The sequence below is a fragment of the Scardinius erythrophthalmus genome, assembly GCF_964197995.2.
Source record: "Scardinius erythrophthalmus genome assembly, chromosome: 21".
Taxonomy (NCBI): domain Eukaryota; kingdom Metazoa; phylum Chordata; class Actinopteri; order Cypriniformes; family Leuciscidae; genus Scardinius; species Scardinius erythrophthalmus.
Window position 1 is genome coordinate 31,242,996 of NC_138241.1, and position 11,651 is coordinate 31,254,646.

Genomic DNA, 11,651 nt, shown 5'->3' on the forward strand with positions numbered 1-11,651 from the left:
CTCCTTCGTCGAAATTCCACACCTTGAGGATCAACAAGTTTAATAATGCGTCTTATGGTATCCTGGGAAACCACGAAACCTCCATGAATTTCATGTTGGACAAAAGCGAGTACATCGCGCAAATTGGACTGATTTTTTCTTCTAAAAACACCTAGCCGACCTAGACCTAATGTTCTATTCTTTGTTACTGAAAGAAAGTCAAAAATATAGATTGTCTAAGTGATCTAACTCTGTCATGTCCTCTATCAGGTTATGCAATGAACACTGATCAAATGCGTTATTCTCTAACGTTACATTTCATTTCGACTTTTTTTCTCGAAACACAACGACTTTATTCTCGACATTTAACGAGTTTATTCTCACAATTCTTCGACTTTTTTCTCGAAATTTAACGAGTTTTTTCTCGAAACACAACGACTTTATTCTCGAAATGTAATGAGTTTATTCTCAAGATTGTATTTCGACTTTTTTCTGGAAATTTAACGAGTTTTTTCTCGAAACACAACGACTTTATTCTCAATATTTAATGAGTTTATTCTCAAGATTGTGTTTCGACTTTTTTTCTCGAAATTTAACGAGTTTAATCTCGCATTATAATGACTTTAATCTCGAGATGGTTTTATTTTTTTTATTATTGCCTGGCCCTAATCCTCTTCCGTATTTCTCTTTATTCCAGAGCATTTGATGTTTTGTATATATTAGGATCTTTGAACTGATTATGAAATTGGCATGATACATTTACCTGACATAATAAAATGTAAACTTTTGATTTTATTCTGACCGACTCTGAAATAGTTTTCCCAAGTAGATTAAACGGATTCATATGTTTCCACAAGTTTTGCGTCAGATTAGTGACGACTAATATTTGCCATCAATTCAAGTGTAGGCCTACTTGGTTTGCAAAGACAAGAAGTGAATTTCCGTTTAGAACAGCAAATGCTGCTTTGACCAATCTAAATTTGGGTGGGTCTTACCTCTGTTTTAATTTAATGTTACTTTAGATAAGTGTACGTGGGAAACCACGGCATGGCCAACCCAAAGCTATTATAAGAGAAGTAAGTTGGTCAGCTTATATCTGTAATAGTGGCCATACCTCTACTGAAGTAAACGTTGATTGTGTAAATGTGAATGTGACCGATCTCAGGTATAGCAATTACCTAGTTTGATGATCAAAACTGATGGGCTTGTGAACGTGAGACCCGCGTTAAACAGAAGACCTCTGAGCTACATACAGTAGTTTCCTAATCTGGAACGGGTAAAATATACTTAAGAGTTAAAAAGAATAATCAAACATTCGCTCACTTTTAATGATGCTCAGATATCATTAAAACCTTTTTCATTTATGGAGTCAGGTGAATACATATGAGAAAATGTATTTCATTTAATCTTCTTGTGTTGCGTAAAAGGAAAGACAGTAAAGCGCAGTAAAACCTTCACACGTATTATTGGAGACCGCCATTGGACCTATAAATGGGCTTGCACTATCCATTCAACAAACCGCTAATTAAAAATAGATTTGATTTGAAATGTAACTTAGAAATGTTTTACTGTAAATATAACTATTAATAACATCTTGAACTAGAGAATGTGAATGTGTGTTCAGACTTGCTGCACGACTCGCATTGCTGAAAGACGGAAACTTCACAAAAACCTGACAACCTTTATGCACCTTCATACGTGGCAAATAAATGCATGTCCCCATAGCAACTGTGAAGAAACTTGTACTGCATAGACGGTACAAATGATATTCAATGTAGCCTTCGAAGCCTACAATACATGTTTTCCTATAGGTTCCACACACACGTCAGCCAATTTTACATCCCATAATCTTATATATTCTGTCATCCAAAATATCTCTTTGGCAGATAATGTCCACACATCTGCACTCATGAGTTCTTTTTCTTATTAAGCGTAGATTTTCATCAGGATCATCTGTGAGCATTTAAACCCTGTGAGCATCTTGTCATACAGGGATTACCGTCAGAAATGTAGGGCACAGAAATCCTGTAGGTGTAGAAATGTAATAGAAAAGAATTTCAGCTTCACATACAGTTGTGCACCTGCACAATTTGGTACCAACTCTTCAGTCTTTAGCCTATTTTTTGTGTATCAATGTGTCAAGCTATTAGTGTGTTGTTATTGTTGTAGTTTCTGTTGTGTTCTTGTTTCATTCTCTCTAAGGGACAAAATAAACACTGGAGGTTATTCGGGTTGATCACATGGCTGTATACAGGACCAGTACCAAATGGAATTTAAAAAATGCATCGAGGTAAAACAGCACAATTAAATATGCATTATCAAATCTTCCATGCCTGCTCGACCATGATAGAATTTAGCACGCCACACTCACTTCAGGGCACATATGAATTTATTCAATCATGTCACCTTTCCAAGCATTTTCTGAAAGTCTTTTATTCAACACATTAGCTGAAGGTCGCGAGTGCAGGAGAGTTTTAAATGGACATTTACCTCATCCGACGAGTTCTGAAAGCACAACGTGAACGGATGTGAGACCTTCACCTTTGATTTCTGACATTTGGTTTAAATTTTGCGTTTACATTTTTTCACACAGGATCATATTTTACAAATGAAGTGCATTTGAATCTGTTCATTTGAAGCATTATTCAATGTCATTATGAAAACAGTGTCATTTGGAAAGGCAGAAGATGCCTTTTTGGCCTCACTTTGTGTTTAACCCCATTATGCTTTGGCATTTCAATACTTCAACTCTGTTATGAGAGAAAAAAGTCTACTGTAAAAAGTGAAAGCAGGAACTGTAAAAGACTGTAAAAATGCTAGTAAAAACTTAACATCGAGTTCCCTTGCTATATAGAAAAAACTATTTGTAGCACAACTTACATTTAATGTAATTTTACAGTAAATAAACAGTAGTTTTACAGTAATTTATGGTGGAAAAACTGTAAACTGATTTTTTTTCTTAGTTTTTTGTTATCAGTTATGTACATTTGGGTTTTATGTTACATCCTATGTTGTTAAATTAATATGTATTGTTTACAATATTTTAGTTTCATGCATGTTACCATGATGGTGTTTTTTATTTGTATGCATGAATCTGAGTGCACCTTCTACATATTAAATATTTATATAAGGTGCACACAGTTTCATGCACACTTATGTAAAGCTGTTAGTGATGACCTCTGATTCATCACATGGCTTTCTCTTTACCACCCGTGTTATTATTGTGGTTTTCAGTATATGTCAAATTTACAAAACAGATTTTTATAGTTTAATAGCAGCATGGTCTTGCTAATTCAACAAAAAAGGGCTGTTGGATTTGCTGTTTTTTTTGTAAATTACAGTATTAAATAGTTAGATTTACAAGTTTTTATGTTAACATGTTAACATTTTTACAAAATTATTCTGGCAACCACAGCTTCCAGTTTTTACTCTGTAAAAATAACAGGATATTTTTCCTGTGTGTGGTGCAATGATTTTTGCCATTATTAGACAATTCGCACTGACCTTTTACCCCTCTAGAACATTTAAAATGTATTGGGGACAGCACAAAACATGCCTTTTATCAAAAATATAATGGTTACAAAGGAATTTCCGAGGAATTTGCATTTTATTTTTCACCTCATTTTAGAGGAGAGCCTATAAAGAACAAACATGTTTTTGAATCACAGCCACAGTGTACCTATCAAAACAAACAATATTTTACCAGAGCGAAAATATCTTTTCCCTCAGAGGGAACATAGCAATCAAATGTCACTCATGTTTTGTTTTCTTTTCATTCCAGATCAGGCCGCGTCTGTAAATATCTTCTTTTTTTTTTTTCCAAACTAAGGTCTGCATGCAGAATTCTGAAGCAGGAGTTTCCTGATCCCTCTGCAAACACTTCTTGCCTCGCATCCTTGTGACATTTAGACAATGATATTTGTGTAAATTACAAACTTTGCTAGTGCAGTAATCCAGACTGATAACATTCATATGTATATGACGGATATCATGTCATAACACTGGGGTTTTGTTAGTGCTGTGTGTTTTTCATGTGTGTACAGTCCATGTATGCACATGGATTATGGCATTTGTCACCAACCATCTTGTCTTTCTTTCTCTCTCTCTCTCTCTCTCTCTCTCTCTCTCTCTCTCTCTCTCTCTCTGAACAGCTCACAGCAGTTTGTACATGAATAAACAAAACTGCATTATCTAAGCCAAGGGGGTCTAACATTTCTAACTTTTGAAACCAGTGGAGCCATTGGCATCATTGTACAAAGGATGATGCTAATTTGATTATTATTTTGCAGCCCAAAATAAAAATGCTTTAAAATGGTTAAACTTTATTAAGAAACTTACTATTGTTTAGTTTCAAGCTAGCTGTTGTAACTTTAGTATTTTATATATTTTAATTCAATCATTAAAACTAATGCCAGTAGATCAACAGTACCAGTGTATACACCTGCTTAACTCAACCCGAGGGGGTCAACACTTGACCCATTAATACTAACACTTACTAATATATATAATATACTTACTATATATATATATATATATATATATATATAATTTACAAAAAAAAATTTTAAACTTGCTATGTGTACTGTGCTAGACTAACTGGGACTGGTCACAGGACTAACATATGTTTGCCCTATTGTTGTTTTGATTGCTTATATTGTTCTCCTCATTTGTTATGTAGAACATAAAATATTTTGGTAACACTATACAATAAGGTTTCATTTGTTAACATTAATTAATGCATTAACTAACATAAACTAACAATGAGCAATACATTTGATATGTATATTTGTTAATCTTTGTAATGTTCATGTTACTTAACAGTGCATTAACTAATGTTAACAAATACAACTTTTAATTTTAATAATGTATTAGTACATTGAAATTAACATTAACAAATATTAATAAATGCTGTAGAAGTGCAGTTCATTATACATTAAATGTAGTTAACCTTAATGTAAAGTGTTACCAATATATTTTTAGTGACTATTTCTGCAGGTTACATAGTTACATCAGTAGGTGGCAACAAATGGCTCTTTATGAGTGAGTCATTCATTAATTCATTCTTTCATAAAACGATTCATTCAGGAACAATATGAGTCAATGACTTGCATACTCTCTTCAGTAGGTACTTATTTTTGAAAGTTACTACTTTGCCAGCGCCACAAAAGTCTATATAAAAATTCTATATTTTTTATGTTCTATATGTGTTTAGTGTGAATGTAATCCTAATGTACTACATTTGCCATGTCTCATTATCACATGACACAGCGTCAGTTTTGTCACTTCACTGCCATTCATAAATCCTCTCCCGTGGCCTCATGGGATTGTAAAGTGTCCATCGTATGCACACTTCAGAATTCACTGGAAGTAGTCATCCGTTTTGCCTCTTTTATGAGTACTGAGAATTCGGACACTCTTCTTTTGTCACATACATTTTCACCTATAGTATGCAATTTCGAATGCAGCCATTAAATCATTCCCTCAACTAATTAGTTAAAGGTCCTATTCTTCGCGATCCCATTTTTCAAACTTTAGTTAGTGTGTAATGTTGCTGTTAGAGCAAAAATAATACCTGTAAAATTATAAAGCTCAAAGTTCAATGCCAAGCAAAATTTTATTTAACAGAAGTCCCTTTTCAAAGCCTACAGCGAACGGCCGGTTTGGACTACATCCCTCTACTTCCTGCTTTAATGACGTCACTAGAACAGTTTTTTGACTAACCTCCGCCCACAGGAATACACAAAAAAGGGGGCGTGGTCTTGTTGCGCTCCCACGGAGAAGAGGAAGAGTTGCGTTTGTAGAGTGTGTTTGTCGCCATGTCGTCGAGACGCTGTTATTTTCATCCCGGAGTCCAATCACCTTTGTTTGGACTTCACTAACGCATGCATCTCCACGTTATGGTAAGAGGCGTGACCTTTCCGGGCGACGTGCGCTAAGCTGCTGTCGAATCACAACACTGGCACAATCAGAACTCGTTACGTATTTCTGAAGGAGGGACTAATAATAGCCTACATTTATAGTGCTTTTGAATCACTTTTAAGTTTGAAAACTACAATTTATGTGGGAAAAAAATTCATAGTAGGCCTACCCTCTTTTTGTGTTTGACGGAAGAGAGAGATTGAATGAATTATGAGAGAATTTTAATTTTGGGGGGAACTGTTCCTTTAAGCATCCTTGTGAAAATCCTTCTCTTGCTGAGTCACCATTTTCTTGATCTGCATTACCGCTCTACTTCTTAAAGGTTGCTTTTTCATATAAGGAGACTTAACAAAGTTCACAATTATGTTTTATTTTGTGATTCAACTTAGTTTCAAACCACTTTCTTAAAAAAAAAACAGAAAAAATGGGACAGTTGACATAAGAGTAAGGAAGAACTATAACATAAATGTGGATAGATAATTTGGTAGTGGCAGAATGTGAGGAGAAATGTTGAAAGAGTTCATATTGAAATCTCTTACTTTGAAATGCAAATTAGGATCCTTCCTAATCTAAATAGCTCTCAATCTACTCTCAATTTAATATTGACAGTATTAAGATTTATAGATAATTGAGATATTAAGATTTCATTTGTGATATTTATTTGATTTAAGATGCATAAATTACTTCAAATGTCTAGTTATTAATCAAATCTGATCTCAAATACTATGAGGTTGTTGTTGAGAAGGGGGGCTTAGCTATTTTCAGCTTATGTATAGAAAACAGTAAAGAGACTCAAAACAGTCTTCCCAGGAGAAGAATTGACAAAGACTCTTGGCACAAATCTGCTTAGCAGTTTTAACACTTTTTCAGCAATCCGTCTTTAATCCCTGTCCTTGGTAAATCCTCCGGCTGCTTAAGAACTGAATGTTTCTAAGTGATAAAACAGATGTTTCTCCTGAATGCTCCACTTGTTTATCAATGATGGTCTCTCTGTTCAATATTCTGCCTGACCGACTTCTCAACTGTGTGTGTACTGAACACCAGTCTCTGTATACTAGCTTTACAGTCAGGGGTGTTAGTCATTCCAGTAAACTTCACAGGTATGTTCCTGTTGTTGATGTTGAATTTTCATGGACTTTAATTTCATCGAAAGGGAGCAAAACAACATGCTTTTAAACTAACAAGGTGCAATATTTGTATGCTGTTTGTGCACCCTGCCAGCAAACCAGGAAGATTCAAAACATCTAAAGGTCATTAAAAGTAATATTTTACCCAGTGCAATACTCAGCAGCATTTCTTGAAGCAATTTCTCTGACCAGAACCGCCTGCTCTCATTAATGACGGTTAGTGAAGGATTGTAGCCAAAACTTTTTCACACATTTGGAAGCTGTATAAATCAATCTGTAATGGAAGCTTGTTTGGCAGCTTGTTACAGATGGTATTTATGGGATATTGTGGATCTAAAAAGCTCTATAGGAGAGAGAGTAATATATTTTGCTCTTAGAATAATAATGTGCTCAAACTCAATGTCACAATATAAGCAACCCAACACAATAACATCACACAACTGTTATTTCATTTCATTATTACAATGCAGAACACCAGATTGCTCTGATAGTTTTATTAGTGCACACATCACTGTTTCATAAGAAATAAAGCACATATTTCTACCCCTAAAAGATTCATAGTAGTACCTTAAGGGTACATATTCAATTCAATTCAGTTTATTAATAAAGCACATTTAAAATCAACCATAGGTACTAATATACATCTTTTATGTAAGGTACAAAAAAAAGTTACGTATCATTTTTTTTTCCTGACAGTGCTCACAATGCAGGCATAATTTGTGAGTGTGATCTGACATACCTTGTGTTGAGATACACTACTACAAAAAGCATATTTGATGAATGATATATTTTTGGCTGTTTTTGATTAGTGTTCTCCCTCTATAAGCCCCCTTTTAACTAGTGAGCGACGCTCTTTGAAGTTTACTGCATCATCATATTCCCCAGTTTGCCTGTTGATCACTGATCTGTGAAATTAGGTTTAGAGCTGACTAGACTGTAATTATGTTGATCCTCCTAACCTTCTGCACTGCAATTGATAGGAAAATACCTTTTTGCATGCCCTTGAATTTTTTTTATATGCAAGGAATACATGCATAACCAAGGGAAAGTAGAGCAACTGTGATCATGCATTCAAATACACTAGAAATGAACATTTTTATTCAGTAAGGATGCATTAAATTGATCAAACAAAACAGTAAAGTCTTCACATTTCAAGATTGCATATGTTGTTCTTTTGAACTTCCTATTCATCAAAGAACCCTGAAACAAATTTTCTACAAACATATGAAGCTGCACAACTGTTTTCACCACTAATGATAATAATAAGAATGTTTATTGAGCAACAAATCAGTATATTAGAATGATTTCTAAAGGATCATGTGACACCGAAGACTGCAGTAATGATGCTGAAAAGTCAGCTTTTGCATCACAGGAATAAAGTACATTTTAAAATATATTTAAATTGAATTTTTTTTTATTAATTATAATGATATTTCAGAATATTATACTGTTTTTACTGTATTTTTCTTTTTTCTTTTTTTAAATGCAGCCTTGCATTTAAGCGACTTCTCATACAAAATAAGTCATAAAACGCCTTCATTAAACTAAAAAAGCAACCCCTAGTGATCAGTTGAGGAAATCCCAAATACCGGTATGTCACATTTCATCAAAATGAAGAAAAATATTTTCTTGTGCGCAATCGCTGATGGTAATTAAGAGCTGATGACAGCTGTCTGAAATGAATCCTGTTATTATGTCATGCATTGCATATTAAGAATAAAATCAGCGTTAATCACATTAATAATCATGCATGCAAGGATGGAGTCAACAGAACACAATGGTGCATTGTACAGTACATGCTGTAAACAACCTTGCAAGGTTTCCTTCTCAACAGTGCAGGACTATTGGCATGTAGAAAGGACAGGTCACCCATCGGGTGTGCATGCAAATTCCTCATTACTATGCTTTCCGGCAGAACAGAATTCGACGAGCTGAGCAAGCAAATCATTCCCACAACGCCTCAGGAGGGAACCGAGTCTGACAGAGGAGTGTGCTGTATGGATTATCATCCTTAATGTCAAGACATCCTCTGCATCTCAATGGTGCTCCATGGCAGTTCACCACGAAATTATGAGAGGATGTAATCCGTGATGCTGAGCTCAGAAAGAGAGGACAGGGAAAGGAAAACTAAACGGATGACATCAATGAGAATGTACAACATAAGAGACGAAGAGTTAAAGAGAGATCAAGTGTTAAAAAACAAGATATGTGACCATATGTGACAAAACCAGTCAGAAGTAGCTCGGGTATATTTGTGGCAATAGCATTGTATGGGGCAAAATTATCGATTTTTATTTTATGCCAAAAATCTTTAGGATATTAAGTAAAGATCATGTTCCATGAAGATATTTAGTAAATTTCCTATACCGTAAATATATAAAACATTTATTTTTGTGAGTGAATGCAGCACAATCGCCAACATAAATGGACAACTTTAAAGCCGATTTTCTAAATGTTTCGATTTGTTTTTGCACCCTTCAAGATTTTCTTATTTATTCAGCTTTCATATGATGTATAAATATCAATTTCAGAAAATTGACCTATGTGACTGGTTTTGTGGTCCAGGGTCACATTCAGAATCAATCAAAAACCTTTTTTGCTCCAGAATGAAGTTGAAGGTGACAGAGGCTTTAAACAGCAGAGCGAAGCGTGAATGTCTGATACAAACTATAAGACAAAGCACTTTGCTGTCTTCACAACTAGATGAACTTCCCTGACACATGAGAACAGCAGAAACCATCACTGTCTTCAGGCAAAGACTACAGATCACCTCAGTCACAAATACTTACATTTAGAAATATATATATCTAAATATATATATTTTTCAAGTTGGCTTGAAATATAGAGGACCTATTATGCTTTTTACATTTTCAGCTTTCTTTAGTGTGTAATGTTGCTGTCTGAGCATGAAAAAAAAAGTCTGCAAAGTTACAAAGCACAAAGTCACTACAAAGGGAATTATTCGCTATCAGTGTGCACTGTTTCTAAACTCACTGAAACACCTCGATTGCAGTCTTGAGTTTTCTTCCAGGAACGAACAAGTCACAGTATTCCTCATTTAAATAATTCCCGGCCAAGGCCAAGTATTATGAGGTTAAATGACAAAATAACTCATTCACTAGATGTGTGTGGGGTGGGGATAAATTAAGTGCGATCTGCTGTGACGACACAATCGTGTTGCATTGTGGTCTATGGATCTGCCTAATGTTGATGTAGCACTCGTTTGGATTATCAGCAGTAATAAAGTAGCTTTTTACTTTATTATTATAATACGAATAATATTTGAATTCTGTCAGAAGAACTAGGGATCGCTATGGAGACGGCGGGTTAGCATAAGAAGTAACAGACAGACACAAGATTAATTTAGAAATATAATTGTTTCAATTTGATTTGGAAGAAAAGTATAAAGTCAATAAAATACAAGAAATTACAGAAACACAATAAACAATAAAACTGACTGTGCAAATTTCCACCTCGAGTGCACTCTTATCGGTGTTTTCAAATATGTACCCACATAGTCAGTTCAACATTCAGGAAAAATAAATAAATAAAATAGACAAAATATCACAAGAGAGTATAATCTCTCTCTCAAAGGGGTTTCAAGTGTCTCTCATGAAAAGTTAAATGTCTCTCAATTCTGGATGATAGTTGACTATACACCCTCAAGAAGAAAAAAGAAAAGAAAAAAAAAGAAACAGTTCTTTAAGTCGAATTTGTCGTGATTCAATGAGTTTCAGTGGAAACTCAAGGAAAGGATATCGAGCTTCCTCTCCACCACGCGATGTCTCCTTTTCTACAACTGGGTTGGCTCGCCATCAAACTCGCAGTCTACAGGATGTTACGGGAGGTCGTGCAGATCTCTAAATCACTAGTTCTCTTTTATACAGACACGTAGCCAACAATGGTGACGCTGAACTCTTTATGATCGATTTTTTTCTTTTGCTCTCACTCGGGCGCGCCTCGTGTATGATCGTAAAATGGCGTCGATGAACTGCAATGTGCAATGGCCATGCGCTCTCACTCAGGCGCACCTCGTGCGTGATCGTTAAATGGCGTCAGTGAACAATAATAATTTATTCCTCTATTCAGTCGGCTTCTTGTTCAGAATGCATCAAATTAACTATATCTTAACTTCTCAATACTTTTTTCGAAGATTTTTAACCTCAGATACATAAAATGGATCGCAACGATGGGATTGCGTCTGCTCTTCTCAATCAAGCTCGTCTCTTCTGTCCTTGCGCATGCTCGTCGACACTCATGACGTTAATGACAAGAGAGCTCTCATTGGTTGATCGCTGAGAATTTATTTTAGAATATATTCACATATTATACTTAATATTCTTAATCTTAATAATCTCTTATCGACTTTTATTAAGGGAAAATCATATAACTAAATTGTGTAAATTAAATATTAACTTTATTTAACCTGTGTTACATTCTCCCCTCCTAAATTCATGCAAGTCCCTTTGCATGTTCTGCTCGGCTGACTGGTGACCACACCGTGTAAACCATTAGGCAGCAAGGGAAGGACACTCAGAGTTTCATCTCCACCAAGAGATTTAACAAAAGCTGAATTCAGACCTTGGAACAAAGATTGGACCACATATATTAATGGGTTTCCTGGCT